The sequence below is a fragment of the Pleurodeles waltl genome, chromosome 1_2 (assembly GCF_031143425.1).
Source record: "Pleurodeles waltl isolate 20211129_DDA chromosome 1_2, aPleWal1.hap1.20221129, whole genome shotgun sequence".
Lineage (NCBI taxonomy): Eukaryota > Metazoa > Chordata > Amphibia > Caudata > Salamandridae > Pleurodeles > Pleurodeles waltl.
In genome coordinates, this window is record NC_090437.1 from 790,872,438 (window position 1) to 790,895,509 (window position 23,072).

Below are 23,072 nucleotides of genomic sequence, written 5' to 3' on the forward strand. Positions count from 1 at the left end.
TGTTACCAGAGGGTGGAAGGTCTTTGCGAGGGGAACCGATTGTCCCGAGGCCCACAATGGTCTGGGCTGGTCATCAGGATCCAGTAGGGCAGAGCTGCTGTCGTCACTGTGGGCCTCTTCTGGGGGTGGAGTGGTGTTGTCTGGACCCTCTGGTGTGGTGACGATCCTTTGGGTTACTGCAGGGGCATAAGAGCATGATTATAGCATGTGTGTGTGTGATGTTGTGCAATGGGTGGGTGTCTGTGTACCCCAGTGGTAGCATTCCTGTGTGGGGGCTTGTGTGATGATGGTTAGGGGGTGTTCTGGGTATGTGCAGTGGGCATGCTTTAGTGAGGGGTGACCATGCTTAGTTGTGTCATGCAGGGCTTGGTGTTGGGATGTGTGGTTTTTGTTCTTAGTACATTAGTGAGGAGTTGGAGTGATAGGGGAGGATGTGAGGGTAAGGGTGTGTGATAGCATGCAGGTAGGGTGGGGGATTAGATAGTTAAGATTTGACTTACCAGTGTCCCATCCTCCACTGACTCCTCCGAGGCCCTCTGGATGCATGATGGTCAAGACTTGCTCCTCCCATGTTGTTAGTTGTGGGGGAGGAGGTGGGGGTCCGCCGCCAGTCCGCTGCACGGCGATGTTTTGCCTGAAGACCATTGAACGCACCTTCCCCCGTAGGTCGTTCCACCTCTTCCTGATGTCCTCCCTATTTCTTGGGTGTTGTCCCACAGCGTTGACCCTGTCGACGATTCTGCGCCATAGCTCCATCTTCCTGGCTATGGAGGTGTGCTGTACCTGTGAGCCAAATAGCTGTGGCTCTACCCGGATGATTTCCTCCACCATGACCCTGAGCTCCTCCTCGGAGAAGCAGGGGTGTCTTTGGCGTGAAATGGGGTGGTGTGTGTGGCGGTGTGAGTGTTGATGTGTGTGGTGATGTGTAGTGGTGTGTGGTGTTTTGTGCGTGGATGTGGTGTGGGTGATGGTGTTGTGTGTCTCTGTATGGTGGTGTTGTCTTGGCTGTGCTGTCTCTCTGGCCTTCGTCCGTAAAATTTGGTCATAGGGGTTTGTGGGTGATGTGGGTGTGTGTTTTATATTGTGTTGGGTGTGTGGGAGTGTTGTTTGTATGTGTGTCAGGTGTGTGTATTTGTAAATGTCCAATGTGGCGGTGTTTTGGAGATGTGTGTGTATTTTGAGCGCGGCGGTGTGTACCGCCAATGGAATACCGCGGTTGAAAGACCGCCGCGTGGATTCGTGGGTCGTAATAGTATGGGCGTGTTTCTGTTGGCGTGGAGGTGGAGGATTTGTTTTCGCCAGTTTAGCACTGACCTTTAGTGTGGCGGACTTGTGTGGGTGTCTGTATTTCAGCAGATTCCGAGATGTGGGTCATAATAGCTGTGGCGGACTACCGCCGCCGCCGCGGTGTGTTGGCGGTCTTCTGCACGGCGGTAAGCGCCTTTTACCGCCAATGTTGTAATGACCCCCTAAGACTTTGTTTCAGTGAACTTGACTCTGAAAAACATCTTAACAGAGTGGATCTATTTAGGGTTAAGTCTGCATCAAAAATTGGAATGAAGTCTACTACCTGGGTATCCATATTATGATCTATTGAAGGAACGCCTTCCCCGGGATGAAAATACATTAAGGTCATGAAGGTCAATCACCGGTCTGGGAGGCAAAAAAGGCATAGCTGTTGGATCCAAGGCTGAATGCGTTCCCAAGGGAGGGGTGGTAGGAAGGTAAGTTGTATACTCCCTTCCAGGCTTCCTGGAGGAAACACTAGGCTGTGACGACAGGAGAGATCTTTTCGACATTTCTCTGTCTGTCTTCGCATGTGTGAGACTTTGTGCATATGAGAGAAAGGGGTGAGATCTGCTGCGCCACAACTTCCCTGAGGAGTTCCAATGTCATGTTTTCAGGCTGCCACAAATCACTTTTACTTTCTAGTTTTGGGTGAGGTGCTGATGGCTAGCTGAGAAGGTCAGGTCAATAGCTTCCATTTGGTGTGGGACTGACTCAGTCACCTATGCACTGTGATGCTGCCACTTAAAACAAAGCAGTCTTACCCCCATGGTAAGAGTTCTCTGACATGGCACCCAATGTGGGGCCAGCACTAACTTAACAGACCGCCTAAGTATCTCTGTCTCAAACATGCTGAAGTCACTCTAATTCCCTTTTGCATAGATATCTGTGTCATCAGGTAAATATCCTCCTCAGCTAAATAGGTTGTACCTATCTGAGGCTGTAAGTTGTTCAAGCTTGAACCTTAAAAAGATTTTCCAAAATTAGTGTTTCTACGTATTTCTGAACTTACAATTTTAAGATATGGCAGACGATCAGTAGGTAGGTATTCCAGTAACTATGAGACAGCCTCTCACACAACAAGTATTAGCTCATGTACCCAAGAAGAATGTGGGAATGTTACATTCATGGTAGAGGCACAAGATGCGTACAGAATAGAAATTTCCGATTCCCTTTTCCAGCAACAGATAGAAATACACAGGGGCATATGTATACTCCGTTTGCGCCGAATTTGCGTCGTTTTTTTCGACGCAAATTCGACGCAAAACTAACTCCTTATTTATACTTTGGCGTTAGACGCGTCTAGCGCCAAAGTTCATGGAGTTAGCGTCATTTTTTTCCGTGAACCCCTTCCTTGCGTTAATGATATGCAAGGTAGGCGTTCCCGTCTTAAAAAATGACTCCGATGCTATTGCGTCGGATTTATACTCCTGGGCAAAAATGACGCCTGGGAGTGGGCGGGACTAAAAAACCTGCATTTGCGCCGGATTTTAGCGCCTGGGTCAGGGCAGGCGTTAAGGGACCTGTGGGCTCAGAATGAGCCCAGAGGTGCCCTCCCAAGCCCCCAGGGACACCCCCTGCCACCCTTGCCCACCCCAGGAGGACACCCAAGGCTGGAGGGACCCATCCCAGGGAAGAAAAGGTAAGTTGTGGTAAGTTTTTTTTTATTTTTTTTTTGTGGCATAGGGGGGCCTAATTTGTGCCCCCCTACATGCCACTATGCCCAATGACCATGCCCAGGGGGACAGAAGTCCCCTGGGCATGGCCATTGGGCAAGGGGGCATGACTCCTGTCTTTGCTAAGACAGGAGTCATGTTAATGGCGTCTGGGCGCCAAAAAAAAATGGCGCAAATCGGGTTAAGACGATTTTTTTGCCTCAGCCTGACTTGCCCCATTTTGGGACGCCCAAACGCCATTTTTCCCTACGCCGGCGCTGCCTGGTGTACGTGTTTTTTTTTCACGCACACCAGGCAGCGCCGGTCGACTAACGCCGGCTAACGCCATTCAATAAATACGGCGCCCGCATGGCGCTTCAGAATGGCGTTAGCCGGCGCTAATTTTTTTGGCGCAAAACTGCGTTAGCGCAGTTTTGCGTCAAAAAGTATAAATATGGCCCACAGTTTTTCAACAATTACACAAAAGCAAACACGCTTCAACAATACAAAGCGTGCCCTCGGATAACTATACCTCTGATGTGCTGCCATTGCACTCCAGTTAGCTTGATTTCCTGGCCCACTCCTCCTGCCTTCCGTTGCCCAATTCGTTGTCCCATCATTGCCCTCCTTCTTAGCCTCTGTGCTTAGCTTGCTGTCTCCACCCTTCGCCCCCTGCCCCCGATGTATGTCTGCTTGCTCCTGCTCCCTCCTTTTTTACTCAACCTTGTTCAATGGACCTGCCATTCCCCCTACTATCTACTCAGAGTGTTCTGTTGAGGTGCCACTACCCCTACAACCTGCCTAGCATGGTCAGATGACTGCTGCCTGTCCCTAACACCTCCACCCTGCTTTCCAAGTTCCATGTCCCTATCCCCTCCCTCCTGTCCTCCAGGGCACATTTTGCTGCCACTCCCTTCTACCCTACATGCTCTGTTGTGCTGCAACTGCTCCTCCTGCCTACCCCACATTGTCTGTTATGAAGCTACTTCCTGCCCTATGTTGCCTTGGTCTAACCCTTACCCCTCGCTTCTGTCTGCCATGGTCCATTTGCATACCTCTGCCCCCTCCCTCTTGCCCACACTGGCCGTTGTGCTGCCACTAACCCTCCTTACTATACATGGTCTTCTGTGCTATCACATCCCCTCCCACTGGACCTGTGTGGCCATTTTGCTGCCCCTGGATCCCTCTAACTTCCTCTGTTGTCTGTGTGATGCTATTATAGTCTCACTGTTGCCCTCCGTAGTGTCTTGTGTTTTCAGTGCCCATCCTGTCTGCTCTCTATGGTCAGCTTGCTGCTCCAACCCTTCCCCCTTGTGTGATTCCCCCTGCCCTCCTTTTTCTATGTGCAGGCTCCTATCCCCTCCCTCTTGCATTGTCTGGTCCATTGTCATGCCCCTCCCCCCTCGCTCCTATCTTACATGATCCCTTCTGCCCTCTGTTGTCCATGTGCATAGCCCTGCCCACCTCCTTATTGTTTTCCATGCTCTGTTGTGCTGTACTGCTGTCCCGCTTTCCTTGTACCCTGATCTCTAAAGTCAGTTTGGTACCTCTGCCTGCCTCCCTCCTGCCCTCTATTGTCCGAACCCATGTCCCTCCCCCTTTCCTCCTGCCATCAGTGATCCAAAGTATCATACTTGCCAACATTTTGAACTTAGTAGGGGGGAGATTTTGAAAACAAACAACTTGGAATTGAATTTCCCCATTGACTTACTTTGAAAAAGAGGATAGTTTAGGCAGGAGACAGATAAAATAAAGCCTGTTTGAGCTTAAAAACATCAGAAGCTTCCTGCCTGAATCTGGTCTGTTGGCACGTATGGTTGTACTGCCATTGCCTTATCCTTCTGCCCTCAATGATCTGTTATATTGCTATAGCCTCTCTTGCCTGTCCTGCATGGGTGGTTTGTTTCCCCTGTGCCATTTTCATTTCCCTCCATGGTTCCTTGCGCTGCCACTATCCCTCCCACTGACCAGCACGGTCAACTTGTTGCTGCTGCACCCTCTTTCCTGCCCTCAATTATTTGAGTTAGTTCTCCTGACATCTGCCTCCCCATAGTATTCTAATGAACAACTAGACTGCTAACATTATATATTTATTACAAAAGTGTGGCATGCCTGATGTCATCCTGATGTAATCAAAAGTTTAATACCTAAAGCATTTCCTTTAGAAAATAGAAAAAATGAGAGGGTCTTATTCCCATAGAAATTGAGGTTAGTACCCTAAAAAAAACTAAAATGAGGACATATTTTCTGAGCTCTCAAGTAGAGACAAACCACTTTTAAATTATTTGGTATCTTGTTTTTTTTATCCAGTTGATCACTTGATTATATGTTGCACCTAGGGGAAAGAATGTGGTGTTAAAACCAGAGCTACAGACTTTGCAACTGGGGAACCAGGTTTGTGTTTCAGCGTCAGCTGAACATCCTGTGACTCTGAGCAAATCACTTTGGCCCTCATTATGACATTGGCGGTAAATCCCGCTTACCACCGTGGTGACGGCTGGCTACATACCATCGCGGAGACAAAAATCAATTTGCCACATTGTAACACACACATACTAAACCGACAGAATACTTCCACAAACACATATCCGCCAGGCCATAGATCAGTGGTAAACTTTTGGTATGAACACCTATACCGTAACACCAACAAAACAACGCCCTCCACATTATGACCCACGAATCACCACAGCGGGCATTCAATGGCGGTAAACCATTGGCGGTACACACCGGCGCGGTCAGAATGGCCCCCCAAATATATAACACCACAAGATTGGCCAAAACTAAAATCACACACCTGACACTGATACACACAACCAACCCACCCACCCACAGCACTATAAAACACACACCCACATCACCCACAACCCTTTACGAACATGAAAAATCACCAAGAGACAAATCAGAGCACAAGTACACACACACCACAAACACCTTTCCATCCGTCACGCACCCCACACCCCACCACATTACTCAATATCCACTGGACAACACACACCACACAACACCCATGTCCCCACAAAGGCACCCATGTTTCACAGATGAAGATTTGCAGGTCATGGTGGAGGAAATAATCAGGGTAGATTTGCAGCTATTTGGAGCACAGTACAGTACAGCAAATATCCATTGCCACGAAAATGGAGCTATGGCGGAGAATCGTTGACAAGACGAACACTGTGGACAGCATCCAAGAACAAGGGACGACATCAGGAAGAGGTGGCATGACCTATGGGGGAAGGTACATTCCAAAGCAGCAAGGCACCAGCACCCCATCCAGAGAACTTGAGGTGGAACCCACACCCTCCCCCACAGCTGACAGTATGGGGAGAGCAAGTCTTGGCAATACTGTATCCTGGGGGACTCACTGGAGTTGCTGGAGGACTGGACACTGGTGAGTCAATATTTACTACCTATCCCATCACATACATGCATGCCACCACCACCCCTCACCCTGACACTCATCACTCCACTCCATCCCACATGGTACACCACCACAAGTGACTAACCTGAACGCAAGCCCTGCATTCCTTGCCTACTGCATGAACATCCCTCCCAGCCCTGCAAGTACACCTACCAGCAATGCATGCATAGCAAGGAGAACTAACAATCCCACAAGACATCGCCATACACAAACAAAGGTGGCAGGGCAACAGCAACGACATAGGGGAAGATGAGGATGTAGAAAATGTCACAGACATGTAACACAATACACCACTAACATCCCCACAGGTGCCGTAGCCAATCTCAGCGGCAAGGAGGTGCGATGGCTGCCCAGTCACCCATCAGAAGATTCCCCCAGTGATGACAGTAACTCTGGACTTCTGGATCTGGAAGAACTTCCTCGCCCATAAAGAATCACTGGTCAGTCGGCCACCACAGCCCACACCTACTCCACCATAGAGCTTCCCCCTCAGTATCCAGCATTACAGCAGCCACCCAAAATCCCCACACCTCTACCCTCAGGACAGGTCAACCAGCAGTGTGCCTACCTGTACAGAGACCCCAGTCCACACCTTACAGCCAAGACAATCAGGGCCCTGGGGTCAGTGGCATTTGGCACATCGTTCAAGGGACACAGGCACAGGGGGACAGGGACACATGGAGGACAGCTGTGCACCGGAGGAGGACAAGCCCAGGGAACCGACTACCCAGGGGGCACTCACCAATGTCCTGGGGGCTTACCAACAATCCCAGGGCAAGATGGGTCAGATGTTAAACATCATGCAGGAGAACCGGTGGCTGCAGAAAGAACTCTACTAGGAGATCAGCAAAGATTTGCAGGCCCTCAACACCACCATGGCCTCCATAGCAGGGGTGCTGGGTAATATGGCCAACATCATACAGGACTACACAGCACACCAGCAAGCCCCTTCCACTAGCTATTCAACTGAACAGCCTTCCACATCTTCTGCAGCTAGCGGACAGTTGGCCCTGCCACAGGACCACTGACCACCAGCACCCCTCCCCCTGCAGAAGGTGCAACACCCCGCAAATGTTCCCTGTGACCCAGACAGATGCCATAGACACTTGCCAAGACCACTGCCAGGAAATGAGACCCTCTTGAATGTCCCCCTTGTGTTCCACTCTTTCACCTTGTCCACTTTGAACTGCCATAGCTCCTCTTCCTATGGCCCCTTGGACACTGGACCTGTGCTACAAACAGACTGGACCAATACTCTGGACTTACCTCTACCATCACCCCATTCCATTGTACTATTCCTACTATGTGTTTCACTGTTTTACTACAATAAACACCCTTGAACACAACTTGAGTGATAGTGGTTTATGTGACGAAAATGTGCAATATTTTAACAGTTTCATATTGTGCAATTGTCCTGAACTTTGTGATTACATACAAATAATGGCTTGTAGCTGTCTGTCGTCATCATAGCAGTACACAGTTGTAACCACACCAACATCTGCAAAATGAGAAGGCATAGGTGACAGTAAGATGAGATGGTAAGGCAGTGACTGTGTCATGCTACAGCCACACTGAAAAGATAATAATCAGAGGAATGGTCAGTTCCATTGTCTTACCTGTGTGTTATTGGAAGTACTGCTGTATGACTGATGTCCTGTTGTCCACATCCTCATTCTCTGCCTCCTCGTTATCACTGTCCTGAGGGTCCACTGCTGCCACAGGAGCATTTTCACCCTCCTCCTCCTGCAGATAGGGCACATGTTGTCTGAGGGCCAGGTTGTGCAACATGCATCATACAACAACTATCTGGCAGCCCTTCTCAGGGGAGTAGCACAGGGATCCACCTGTCAGATGGAGGCATCTGAACCTGGTCATCAGGAGACAAAGGTCCGCCCTATAATTCTCCTGGTTCCCCCATGAGCATCTTTATACCTATTCTCAGCCCCTGTCCTGGCATTCCTTACAGGTGTCAATAGCCACAACAGGTTTGGGTAGCCAAAATCACCTGCAAGAATTGGTGACCAAACATCATCCTTGCGCAATGGTATGGACACCAGTCACATGTCAAATGCCAAGGGGGCCCATCACAAGAGGGAACACGTAGATCCCCCTCCACCACCGAAGAAAGCCGGAGGGCCTCTCCACAACCAAAGAAAGCCAAGGAGCCCCCTCCTCCACCAAAGAAAGCCAAGGAGCCCCCTCCACCATCAGTGGGCAAGGAGCCGTCTCTGCCAGCAGAGGCACCCAAGGATCCCCCTCCACCAGCAGTGGGCAAGGAGCCCTCTCCACCAGCAGGGGCACACAAGGAGCCCCATCCACTAGGAGAGGACAAGGAGCCCTCTCCACCAGCAGAGGCACCCAAAGAGCCCTTCCACCAGATGAGAGCATGTAGCCCACCCTTCGGAGACTGTTGGGCAAGGACACCCCTCCAGAACCAGTGGGCATGTTACCCACTCCAGAGACTGTGGCCTTTCACTCCCTTCCAGTGACTGTTGGGCAAGGAGCCCCCTCCAGAACCAGTGGGCATGTTACCCACTTCAGCTGAGGTGCCCCCCCATCCCTCCCCCTCCTCAGGTACCTGCCCATTTCCAACATAATGTCCCTGATCAGTGGAGTCCGGATTATGTCAGAAGTCAAGCTGGGCCCTGGACTGTGCCCTGTGGCCTTGTGGCACTTTAGTACTTTTGGACTGGCCATTGGCCCAATCTGAACATTGATGCCTGCATTTACATTTCATGTTTCTTTAAGGTGGCTGTTGGCAGCAAATTACAGTGTTCGTAAATCAGAATTGTTGTCCTTGCATTATTTTCACATGGTCCTGTGACTGGTTCAGTGTATGGTGTGTGTGAATGGTGTGTGTTGTGAATGTGTGTGTCACTCTCCTTTTCCTCTCTCCCTCCCTTGTTTGCTAGGACGCTGTACTCACCATCGTTTTCTTCGTCAACGTTGTTGTTCCCGGACGGCCGTGGCGTTGCAGAGTATGGGCAAGACTTGGAGTTCCGGTTCCATGGTGGTGGCAAAGTCCTCTGTGTCCTTGATGGTAAGCCATTCATTTTCTGTACTGTTTTTCCGTCAGGCTTTTGATGGCATTGGTACCGCCCTGGAAATCCTGGCGGTTTGCTATGTCATAATATGGTGGGCGGTACCTTGACTTCCGCCTGGCTGTTGATAGCTACCGCCATTGTCAGTGGTTTTTACGACCTGGTGGTTGATGTGGTACATTGGCTATCTATGGGAGGTATCATCACCATGGTCATAATTTGGTGGTAATTACCGCCAGTCTGTTGCCGGTATTACCGCCATTTTAACAGTCACCACCATTGTCATAATGAGGACATTAATCTCTCCATGCCTAAATCCCAAAAGTAATGTGTTCTTGTGTAATGTAACTGATGCCCATGTAAATGACTCCAATACCTTCGGGTCTAGTCTGTGTTAAAAAATAAAAATAAATAGGTGTTTTGCACACTTCTGTCATTGGGCTATACTTGGGCTACACTTGGGTGATATTGTGCTACATGTGGCCTCTTTTTTCTCTGTTGGCCACCTTGGGAGTTTCCTTTTCTATGAAGCTCCCTAATCTCCTCATTTAGTGCAGTATCCTCAGTAGAAAAGGCTTTCATATTCCCTCTTCGATTCTATCAAGATGGCGGTCAGATGTGCCACATAAATTTAAAATATGAATGTTTCAGTCTACATGTGAGAATGTTTAATGAAATTGAAGAGGAAGATATTTGAGAACTCATTTAAAAAGTGTTCTTGTTTTTCTTCCTACAGCACCAGCCATAACTTCTATGAGAAAATGAAACCCCTCATTGTATTCCTTTCTAAATTAAATATTTTAAGTTTTACTAGTTTAATTCAACCAAGAGGACTTCTGGTGTGCCACACATTTGTTATAAGTCAGACTGTTAGCACTCTAGGTGCTCTTTAGAACACTCTGGAAGGTTGCAGAAGAACACAAAGGAATCAAATGACAGGCTGCACCTGTTGAAGTACAACAGGAAGATATTTGAAAACTCCCTTAAAATATGTCCTAATATTTCTTTCTAAAGTACTAACCATAGTTTCTATGACTAAATGATCCCTCTCATTGTGTTCCTTTCTAAAGGAAATGTTTTAAGTTTTACCAGTTTGGTTCAATCAAGATGGCTTCAGGTGTGCTACACTTTTGTCATAAGTAAGGCATTGAGGGTTCTAGTTGTTCTCTAGAACACTCTGGAAGACTGCTGTAGATCACACAGCAATGAAGTGACAAGCTGCTCCTGCTAGAAGTACATGTTTTACTGAGAATGTTGGACTTCCTTCTCATATGGTTGAGAAAGAAAGTGTGAATTCATAGAAAATCTGCTCTCTTTTTCGCTGCTTGAGCACCTTCCATAACCTCTATGGGAAAATAATGGAAAGCAGTTTTCTCTCAAACATGACTCATGAAATCCTAGCAGAAGGCTTTTTCACAGGGTAAAATCACATGATTTATTTTGTAACCAAAATATGTTATCACCCTTTATATGTTCTCCTTTTTGTGACTCTCAAAACCTGCCGTTCTCTGCAATGCATTTCAAAAGGGTGCCATAATGTATATTGTTCCCAGGATGGCTGCCATTACTTTCTGTTTGATGTGTGGGCAGCCAATCAGATCTCACTGTGCGATCTGTGTTTAGGATGCACCCAGATATACAAATTTGGATTTCCTTTAATACATTGAAAACTACTGAACATATTTGTAACAAATACCAAAAGGTTTCTTTCAGGACTGAAAGCTTCCTTTCTGCCAAATTTGGTGTAATTCAGTCCAGTGGTTCGGCTGTAGTCGTATTCAAAATCCCTATTGGGCAATAAAATAGGAAAAACACTTTTTTACCCACCTCTTTATCTTGGCCCCTGCTTGGCAGGTCACCCCAAAACTTTCCATGCACAACAAGACCCTTGTCTGAAGGTGCCCTACCACACTTTACATAACATGTTAGATTAGGTCCCATATGTAATGAAGGACCTACATGGTCAGAATTATCCAGATACACACCACATCCAATGTGCAAATATGCTCCAGATTTCTATGGGTGTGTCCACATTGATTGGCTGACGCGGAAACTGTTATTAAAGATTTGCAAGTTTTCATTGGGACATATGCAATTGTAGCATTCCACTCAGACCAGGGCCGTGCCTTTGCCTCCAGGGCATTTAGAGACACCATGGCAATGATGGGTATTGAACTGCATTTTTTGTCTCACTACCATCCCAAAAAAACGCAATTGTGGAGTGGAAAAACCAAGACTTAAAACAATCCTTAACAGCTAGAGTATTAGGTTCAAGTTGTAATTGACAACATCACCTACATGGAGCCCAACGAGCACAAAATAATTTGCCCAGAAGGTCTTTGTGAGGACTCACTCCCTATGTAGTCCTGTTTGGGATCTATATGTATGTATCCAGATCTTGATGGCCCTGGCGTAGTGGCAGCAGAAACACCTTTTGACATAAATCAGTATGCTGCTGTCTTGCAGGAAATACAGTGGTTCTGTGATAAAAATGTATCTGTGCATGCTGCCCCTGTAGGAATGAGGGATTTGCCACCAACCACAGGCTACATTCCTAAAGTTGGGGATATACTTTGTGAAAGATACCTGTGAAGAGGAATTTGTCCCATCCTACAGAGCACCTGTTCTAGTCCTGGGTATGCATAGTGCTAGAACTGTCAGTCTATCACCCCTGCCTGGTTCGAAAGAAAACCACTTTTTTTCAACTGACAATGTCAAAATTGCAAAATGTGGCCAATCCTGCACAGTAGACTATGGGGATTCTTGAAAGGTTCCCATACCCCTCTCACTATCATCCAAGTTTTACCTCTTCAATCACTCAACAATGCTTTAAAAAAAAATCTGTTTATTCAACTTAATTCAAAACAAAGTACAAAAGCAGCAGTACATTACATATGACTTGGTGAGAGAATACCCAGCTTCCCTGCATGTGCATTTCTTAACGTATGTACATTTCCCTGTACATCACGGCAGTATTTTAGTGTACTGGCATTCAACAAACATTCTATAACTATTAACACTTGACATGGTGATTATTGTTCTTAAATATATGTGTTGGCGTCAGATATAATAGTGGTAGTATTCGCTATACAGGCACTGAGGGCTTTGTTTCTTTGTGTGTGTTTTGGTGTGGAGGGATAACAGTATCAGGGAGGGGCTGGCGGGTTGATGACTTGTGGTCTTGGCATAGCAGTACGGTTGAGTGGAACTACGTCTAACAAACTCTACTACTTTGGGTAAGTATAATGATAACATGTCCCAAGAGTGCTAAAGGGCTACCTCATGGAGGATACTTGTCGTCTCTGGATTCAATTCTAACTACGAAAAGGTCCCAGCTTTCAGTTCCGCCCTGTAACTGACCCTTGTGTTGTAGTTGCCTTAGTGTTTGAGCCTCTTCCAATGTATAATCATGTAGGTCACGCACCAAAGGGAGTGGGGAGGGGCGCTTGGGGCCTTCCAGTGTGTAGCAATCAGGCGTTTATATGTCACAAATGCTAAATCTACAAACTTGTGAGTGTGTTTATCGCCTTTTGTGCGGTGGCGTATGTTGAGCAGGCAGGATTCTGGAGTAGGGGTCAACAATTGGTCTATCACGTTAGTGCCTGGGAATATTTTATGAATACGGGCTGGGGAGAGATATGCTTGATGTACATAATTAAATTGCGTGTACCTTAGTCTGGAGTTGCGGGATACAGACTTGATCGAGGTAAGGGCTGCTTCCCAGGATTTTTGTGTAATTGGTGTGGGGAGGACAGTGTCCCAGCGATGTTTGACCTGGGTTAGGGCCCTGCAGCTACTTGCTAGGAGTATTTTATATAGTTTGGTAACAACGCCTTTTGCATCGCCCATAGAGAGTATTGCAGTGAATAGAAGGGATTCATTTGGTTCGTTGTGGCCGCAGCCCCAGAGAGTGTGTAGGAGATTACTTATGGCATTAAATGTCAGAAAGGCTCCCGGCCGCATTACTCCGCAGACACCAAGTCTGCAAACTTGATTGCTCTGGAGTCAGAATAGAGGTCTCCTATGTTCAGGGTATTAACCACCCGTACATCATGATAGGAGGATAGGGCGTGAATGCCCGGTAACTGTGGCATTGGAAGCAGGGGAGAATAGGGGAGGGTCTGCATTCTGCCCTGTACGTATCTCTTCCAGCAGTGTCTAGCCGTGTCTAGTAGGGGTGAGTTGTTTAGTGGGTGAGGAGGTCCTGCTAGTAAACATGTCAATATCGCTGTTGGAATTGTATAAGCCGTTATTGCTATAGACTCTGCAGTGGACGGCTCGTTGAGCCATTTAGTGACCCATTGGAGTTGGGCTGCTGCATAATATAGTTCAAGGTTCGGCATGCCCAGGCCTCCTTTTACTTGTGGATATTGTGTGGTAGTTAGGGCTACTCTGGGTCTATCTCTGCCCCAGAGAAAGTCAGTCAGTAGGGAATGCACTTTTTAAAAGAACGAGCACGGCAATATCACTGGAAGTGCAGTGAAATAGTATAAGAATCTCTGTAGTATTAGCATCTTGACTATGGCTGTCCGGCCCATTGGCGATAAAGGCAAAGAACTCCAAAATGCCAAGGAGCCTCAGGTGGAATGGAGCAGCCTGTCTAAGTTACCTTCCCTTAGGTCTGACATAGAGTGATATACTTGAACGCCCAAATATTTGAAGGTCTGGTGTGCCCATGGTAGTTGATGCATGGGGAGAGACGCTCGCTGTTCAGTGGGCAAACAAGTGAGAGGGAAGATATAAGATTTAGACCAATTCACATGCAAGCCGGAGACAAGAGCAAACATGTTCAGGATACGCATTACCTCAGTTAGGGAGGCAGAGTGGTTGCGCAGGTATATCAGGGCGTCGTCTGCGTACAAGGATATTATATGATATTCATCAAATTCTTGTATGCCCCACTTATGCGCACAGCCACGGAGCTTAACTGCGAGTGGCTCCATAGCTATTGCAAACAATAAGGGAGAGAGTGGGCAGCCTTGCCTGGTGTCTCTGCCTATGGGAAAAGCCTCTGACACTACCTGACCAGTCTTAATGTGGGCTGTTGGTTTGGAGTATAGTGTGGCAATCCAGTTGATAAAGCCACTCTGGAAGCCAAATGCCTTGAGGGTGCTGAAAAGATATTCCCAACCAAGCGTATCGAACGCCTTCTCTATATCCAATGACACGGTCACACTATCTAAGTCTGTGGTGTTATGCATGATGCGGATTAGGCGCCTTATATTTAAAAAGGTATTTCTACCCGGAATAAATCACGATTGGTCAGGGTGTATTAAGTACGTTAAGTGGGGGAGCAATCTATTTGCTAGGATCTTCCCTAGGAGTTTGCAATCGGAGTTCAGGAGAGAAAGTGGCCTGTATGATTTAACATCCAGTGGATCGCGACCTGGTTTTGGTAAGACCACTATTAGTGCTTCCCTCATAGAGTCTGGTAACTGTTTCCTATTACGCGCTTCGTTAAACACCTCTAGTAAGGGTTGCAGGAGGTGAGTGCTTTGTGAGTTGTAGTATTCTGCTGGCAGACCATCTGTGCCAGGGGTCTTGCCACGCGCCATCTGAGAGAGGGCCAGACGGAGCTCCTCAATAGTAATGGGGCAGTCTAGAATGTCAGCGTTGTTGGTGATATTCGGATTTTGGGGAATCTGAGCCAGAAATTCAGCCAGTTGTTGTTCTGCAGGGGAGATAGAGGATTGATATAGCAAACAATAATACATGTAGAAGGCCTTGTTAATGTCAACTTGACTGTTAACCACTTCTCCTGTTTGTAGTTTGATAGCCCCTATCGGCGATGATTGCGGTGATTTACGAACCAGCCACGATAATAGTTTGCCCGATCTGTCCCCCTCAGCATGTTGTCTCGCTTTGAAGTGTCTGTAGTTGTGCCTACTAAGACTGTCATCAGTCTCTCTGAAATTAGTGTTTCTGGTGGGGCATTGTTTGTTGAGACCTCAATCTCCGCCCTGTGTATGTTGGCTTCTAATTTTGATAACTCTGTAGTAAGCATTTTTTTAATGCCCACAGATGCTGCCAGGCAGTGCCCTCTATTTATGACTTTATGGGCATCCCACTCAGTGGCACGTGTTGATGTTGTGTTTTTATTTAGAGAGAAATAATTCGACAGGCATTTGGCCAATTCAGCATTAAAAGGGGGGTCAGTCAGGGCGTCTGGTTGCAGGCGCCATGCTGGGATACGAGCATGTATGTAGCCCCAGAGCAATGTAGCGTAGTGTGGGTTGTGGTCTGATATAGTACGGGCTAGGTAGCCGGATGTAGTTACCTTTGGGATTATGCCGGGTGTAGCGAAGAACATATGCAACCTGGAGTGAAGTTTGTGTACTGGTGAATAAAAAGAATTTTCGCGTAGTGAGGGAAGGGAGGTTCTCCAAATTTCGTTTAGCCCATTATTAGAAGCCCAATCTGCCAAATCGAGCGACGCTCGTTTAGCTGGGGCATTGGTTAATGGAGGGGTAGAACGGTCTTTCAAAATATCTAGAACGCAGTTAAAATCCCCGCCCCATATGGCATCTGTTGCTGGGTCACAAAGCATACTGCTGTTTAGTGTCCTGAGGAAGTCGCGTTGATTTACATTAGGATTATATAATGTTATCAGGGCTAAAGGGCCACCATCTAATGTACCTTCCAGGAACATGTACCGTCCGTTTTGGTCACTTTGTGTGCGGGACATAGTATATGGAACCCCGGGGGCTATCCAGATTGCCACTCCTCTTGGATATGTTGAGGAGGTGGTCCCATATAGTTGGCCCTTCCATTTTGTTTTGGTGTTTTCGAATGAGGACTCAGCTAAGTGTGTTTCTTGCATGGCTATGTGTATCTGGTGCCTCCTGAGGTATGCATAGATTCGTTGCCTTTTGCTTACGGATGCCATGCCCTTTACGTTCCATGTGAGAGTTTTATAGTGTGTGGTATAACGCTGATTTTGGGAAGCCATGGGGTTTAAGTGAGTCAGTGTGGGAGGGTACCGCCTGTGCTTGCACAAGCCCAACTTTGTTTGTGGTTTGATACGTGTTCATTTCGCCTAGCCTCTTAGTCTCTGGATTGTGTAGCCTCCCTTTTAGGTTTACATTGTGGTATGGCGCACTGCTAGTGATACATGTCAATACATATAACAGAAAAACGTTCCATTCAATTATAACTATAAGATCTACTATGCTTAGCAACAGTTGCAATTGTGGCAAGAACAGGGTAGAAACAGGCCTTGCCATCCTGGAGTAACGGTCCATGTGGAGCGGGGGGTGATCCAAGACTACGGGTACCTGAACGTCTCGGCCCGGCCCGTTTTGCACATGTTGGTGTCTTTGCCGACCAGGGCGACAACGAGCCGAGCAGACCAGTTGGGCAAAATAATTATGTGACGAAAAGCCACAAGAGTATCCAAATAGGAGTAGCGGGTGAAGGGTCGGAAAGTTAGCAAATGTCATCTGCTGATCATGGAGTGAGGCTGGGGCCGCGGGCAGATTCTGCCGAGTCGGAGTTTATCTCTGGGTCATGGTCTGCTTCTGATTGCACAGACAAGAATGTCGGTGATGCGTTGGCGAAACGCGATGTGGACTGTAGCAATAGCGATCGTTCAACCCGTGATTGTTCAGGGATAGGTTTGCTATCTTGTTTTCTACGGGGTCTGCGTTTATCCCTCGGAGGTGGGCTTTTGTCCATAGAGGGTGACGGGTCGGCTAGGCCTTTTGCGTGGAGCCATGTCCATGCGTCTTCAGGAGTAGAGAAGAAAAGAGTGCAAGTATTGTCTTGTATACGAAGTTTGGCAGGGAACAACAGGGAGTATTTGACATTGTGCCCTCTTAGCCGCTCCTTGACCCGGTAAAATGAGTTTCGTATTTTTTGCACCTCTACTGTGAAGTCCGGATAGGCTATTATTTGCGTATTCTCCAAATGCATTGGGCCTGCCTTTCGGAATAGCTGCAGTATAAGGTCTAGTTCAGTAATTTTGCTATTAGGGGACGAGGAAAAGCGCCTGGTGGCGGGGGTCTTCCCGGGAACCTATGGGCGTGTTCTATGGAAAAAAACTTTGGAACATTGTTTTTCAAAACCGATTCAGTCAGCCATTGTTCGATGAAGAGTTCTGCGCTGGGGCCTTCGACGCGTTCAGGAAAACCCACGAACCGGATGTTGTTTCGGCGCCATCTGCCTTCGGCTTCTTCGGCTCTGAGTTTAAGTATCTCCACCTCTGCTGTTACAGCTCCCAGTTGTGATTTAATTTCAAGTATGGATGGTGTGAGGTGTGATGTGTCTTTTTCCAGCCCAGCGACCCTTTCTGCTAGCGCATGTTGGTCCGTGCGGAGCAGGTTAACATCCTCTATAACTGAGCCAATCTTCGCCTCCAAAGTTGTTTTAGTTTCTAGTATGGCTTGTAGCACCTTTTTCAGTTGTGTTGAATGCATTTGCAGTGTTGCTTCCATTTTCTGAAGGGCTTGATATGTATTTGAGGCCCCAATTGGTGGAGACGGTATAACAGGGTCCATGGTTCCTGGGGGCGCCCGTGGGGTCTTTGGTTTTCCCATTGGTTGGTTTTCGTACAGTGCTATTGTTGGTAGTTGGGATTTACGTTGCGTTGCTTAGTTATATCGCACTGGCTTGGCGCTTTTATGCTGGTGGCGTGTTTAAGATGATGCAATGGGACTTTGCTTTGTTTCAGTTCATGAGGATGTCAGGCAGCCGGTGTTTCCGCCCCCCCCTCCTGGGGAGTAGTTTGGCAGGCACTTTTTGGACCAGCTACCTCTGCAATTTACTTCTTGCTGTGCTTTTGTTAACTTCTTGCATTGATGTGGTGTTTCCTTTTCCCGGCCCCACCAGCTTAGTTTTGCATTTCTTTACCTGCCCTTGGCATGGTGCGTTTTGGGGGCTAGTGTGTACCTTGAGCGCATTTGTCTTCTTGCGGCTACTGTTTTTTGGTGGCTGCAGCGTTGTGGACCAGCATTTTAAGTGTCTCTTGTACCCAGGACCTGGGGGTCCACTCAGCACCTCCCGGCTACTGCCCCGATTGTCCAAGGGCCTCTGTGCCTTCCAGAGGGGCACGGGAGGCCCACAGAGCGTGTGCGCGCCTCCCCAGCTCGGCCGATGCAGCGCCGATCGGACGCGGCATCAACAGGGCGGGGCCCCCGAGACGAAGCAGCCGCGCGGGCAAGCCGCTACTCACCGCCATCACTCAACAATGCTGAGCTTATTTCCCTGAGCTTGGCGAGGGTGGAAAATGAACTTTTGTTGATTCTTGTCAGTATATCATTAACAAGAAATGTACAAAATTCTAATTTGTACTCTTCAAATGCATCACAGATGGTTGGAATAATTTATTACGAACAAGCAATGGATATATCTACTAGTTCCCTTTTACCTGCACCAGCTCCAGTTTTTGCACAGACTGCTTCTGGTTATTTTGCCAATATTGACATCTTTCCTTTAAATTCTACAGCATCATCTACAGTACCTATATCAAAAGCACATAAGCTCTACATGTCTGCATGTGGCTTAAACATAACTATTTGGTTCAACTGCAATATTATCTGTTCTTCTGTTCTGCTGATACATGGTTGTTATCTTCATAAATGCTCTGCTGTTGAACTGGTGGATAAGGTTTTAAAACCTTACCTATCCTTACATAAGGTTCAAAGAGATTTGTCCCCTGTGAACATTTCAGCTGTTCCAGTTCCTGATGGGATTGCTTGGGATGAAGTACCATTTGATATCTTTGGCCCTACAGAATGATGAGTAAAATTCTGTATGTTTTCAAAGTGTCAATGAATGATATTATGACACTGTGGGTTGTTTCTGATGACTGGGATGTAAAAGCAATGGCTTCTATGGTTTCTGAGCTTGAATATTATACAGTATTTAAAAGTTAAGATGTTTATATGAACACAGTGAATTATGGGTAAATGTTTTTGTATCACCATTACGGACATCATTTTCTACACCAAGCTGCTACCCCAAGAGTAGTTTATAATTACACGCAATGGGAACATTGTTCAACTCCACCAGTGTGGAACATATGTAGAAACATTTTCTTACGTTACTGGACATGAAGTTAAAGATGCTGAGTCTTACTATTTCAAATTACCCACCACAAAAGCAAATAAAACAAATTCCAAATGGATCTATTCAGATTCCTTTGTTTCCCAGTTGGCTGTAGAAGGCGATGAGTATTGGATGAAGTTGATTGACTTAAAGAGTGTGTGGGGAACAAGAGATTGGCTAAACAGGGTAAGGAGGTTTTATTTAGAGCATGTCTTATTCTGTTACAAAATATCTTTCTCAATGACCCATACAACAAACAACTTGTCTTGATTGACAAAAATAAAATAAATAAATGCACCCAGTATTCCCTCACCAACTAAATTTGATAATTGGAAAAATATTTGAAATGTCTCTGAAGAACAGCTCAATAGTTGGGTTTAGAATGCCACCTTTAAATCAACACTTTCTGTTAACTCCACACTAGGTTTTAGAGTGCGCAGACCTGACCCTTGTTACATCATCACACAACACTCTAGCATTGTGGCAACATACAGCGTGGGCAAACCTTTGTCATCAATGGTTAACATCTTCTGCATTAACAGCTGTAAAAGAACACCATAATTTATTTTCAGAAGATGAGGACTTACAAGATTTCTTGTTATGTCCCAGAAGCCATGCTCAAAACGTTCCTTATGTGCAATATGTAATGAAACTTAGAAGCTTTTACAAATGGAAGCTGCAGCCCGGTTAAGGCATCTAGATAAGGAGAATTCAGAGAAAGCTCTAGCCTTTGTTAATGATGGTATGAACACTGTCCAACTGTGTGTACACTTTAAACAACATTGAGGGGGTGATTCTGACTTCGGCGGGCGGCGGAGGCCGCCCGCCGAAGTTCCCCCACCAAAATACCGCTCCGCGGTCGAAAGACCGCTGAGGGTATTTTGGGATTTGCCCTAGGCTGCCGGGCGGCCGCCAAAAGGCCGCCCGCCAGCCCAGGGCAAATCAACCTTCCCACGAGGACGCCGGCTCAGAATTGAGCCGGCGTAGTGGGAAGGTGCGACGGGTGCAGTGGCACCCGTTGCGTATTTCAGTGTCTGCATAGCAGACACTGAAATACTTTGTGGGGCCCTCTTACGGGGGCTCCTGCAGTGCCCATGCCATGGGCACTGCAGGGGCCCCCAGGGGCCCCGCGGCACCCCCTACCGCCATCCTGTTCCTGGCGGGAGACCCGCCAGGAACAGGATGGCAGTAGGGGGTGTCAGAATCCCCATGGCGGCGGAGCGCGCTCCGCCGCCATGGAGGATTCTGCAGGGCAGCAGGAAACCGGCGGGAGACCGCCGGTTTCCCGCGTCTGACCGCGGCCGAACCGCCGCGGTCAGAATGCCCTGCGGGGCACCGCCGGTCTGTCGGCGGTGCTCCCGCCGACTCTGGCCCCGGCGGTCTCGGACCGCCGGGGTCAGAATGACCCCCTGAGTCTTTTGCAAATTACATTATTAAAAATGAAATGTCACTTTTACATCACAAACAGAGTCAATTTAGGTCCATTATGCAGTTTACTTGGATGCTACAGGTTCTTAAAAATCGTGGTGTGCCTTGGAAGCACGTTAACTCTAAAGAGTCGTAAGCCACATTTAAGTTGAAATGGAAGTATCAGATAATGGCTAAGAAAGAAGCTATTTACATCAAGCTTAGGAAAGTTGCCATTTACAGTGGCGGAAAAACCATTGTCAGTGTGGTTAATGCATGGAGTCATTAATTTGCTGATTTATACCTTCATTTCACAGTTTTAAACATTTTTCTTCAGGCAGATATGAACAGCTAGGAGGCAGTTACATTCATGAGGTGTAGGAGTTACCTTTAAATTACAAATGTTTTAACGGGGAGAAAGTCCCTCTTTGGAGAAATACTCTCAGCCATTCACTCCCTTTTTTTGAGGGTGTTGGAGGATTTCCGAGAACATTAGCATTATTGGTGGTATCCTGCTGTTGCTATCTTTGATTAACAATGGCTGCCCCATCTCAACAACAAAAAATGATGGAGCGCCCATCAGCCACCTAGTGTCATGATTGATGATGCAGTACTTTGGAGTATCACTCTTGGAAGAGCTAGACATGAACAGGTCACTGTCATTTTTAACCATTCTCAATTGTGTGCAGCCTGTCTTTTGCTGCTTGTGGTGCCCTTTTGAAACTGCACTGGACATGTGTCTTGCCTTATGACATGTACCATCTATGGACGTAAATCTTATGATGTTCTTGATGAGGGTTCATTGCTTGAACTGTCCAATGAGAATACAGTTGTTGTAGTATGCCTTCTATGCGACACCCTAAGTGGATTTGTTGGCTTTTGTTGCTTTAGCATATGGAACTGTTCAAAACTCTGCCTCCTCGACCGGACCTGTGGCTGAGACAAAGGAACATGTGTGCTCCTTCAACCTTTTATCTGACAAGCTGGTGGATTTATCGCCTGCCGAAGCGGGGGTCCATCCTGGATTCCCTTTCCATTGATACGCTTGGAGACCTCCTGTGAGACCGTGACTTGTTAATTTGGCCATTTTGGATATGCTTCTAAAAATGTTAATTTGTCCTTTTTTAAATTTGGCTGTATGTCTGGGCCTGGTATACTTCTCAACTTGGATATTTTTATCTGTTTCATGCATATTTTTAGCCTGTTTTTAAATAGTTAGCTGTAGCATAGTTTATTTTAAGGCTTGGACACTGCACGGACAATGGGGAGGGTGTTGTGGGTTCCTTTTAGTGCTTAGATTGGGCTCTTTTTTAGCTTCAGGCCTGCGGCCTCTGCCCTTTTACTTATATATGTTTGTACTCATTCATTCATTTTATTATATTTGAGTACAGAGTTGTTTTTATGCTCTAATCAGCTGCCTTTCTCCGAAAGCATTGTTGTCAGTTCCTTTGCATGGCATTTCATTCTGTGCTCCGCACAAGGCTGTAACTGCACACAATAGTTTACTTGGTATTGCCAGTTCAAGAATTACGGAGTCAACCTTCTTACCGTAGACAAATTATAATATCAGGCCTGTTCTCAGAACACAACTCGTTTTGTTATATAAATAGCCAGCTATCTTGTGCTATGTGTCACTTCGTCGCAGCTTTGCTGATATTGGCCTTGTCTTTTTAGCCAACCGGGAGGACTGCCAGCCAGACCCTGGTTTTCTCCAGGTTTGGGACAGGGTCTCCTTTCATGGACTAGTACAAGCAGAAGGGCTAACACTGCTATGCTCTCATGTTAGATGCTAGAAGTGTAGGTAGGAATTCTTACACTAATGATTATGTCAGGATGCTCAGAATGTTTTGTATATTTTACCCCAATGGTCATAATCATCACTGTATTATGTTTCATCTTCCTAATTCTTGCAGCTCATTCCTTTTATCATAGAATGCAGTTTCTTCACTGAATGCATTGAAACTTATCCTGCATTTCTCTGTCTGTCTTCGCATGTGTGAAACCTTGTGCAAATGAGAGAAACTGGTAAGATCTGTTCCACCCTGAGGAGTTCCAGTACCATTTTATTAGTCTGCAACAAATCACCTTTACTTTCTACATTTGGGTGAGGTGCTGCTAGTTAGCTGAGAAGGTCAGGCTGACAGCTTCCAGTCAGTGTAGGACTGATTTAGTCACCCACATGTGGTAGGTGCTGCCACCCAAAACCAAGCCGTCTTACCC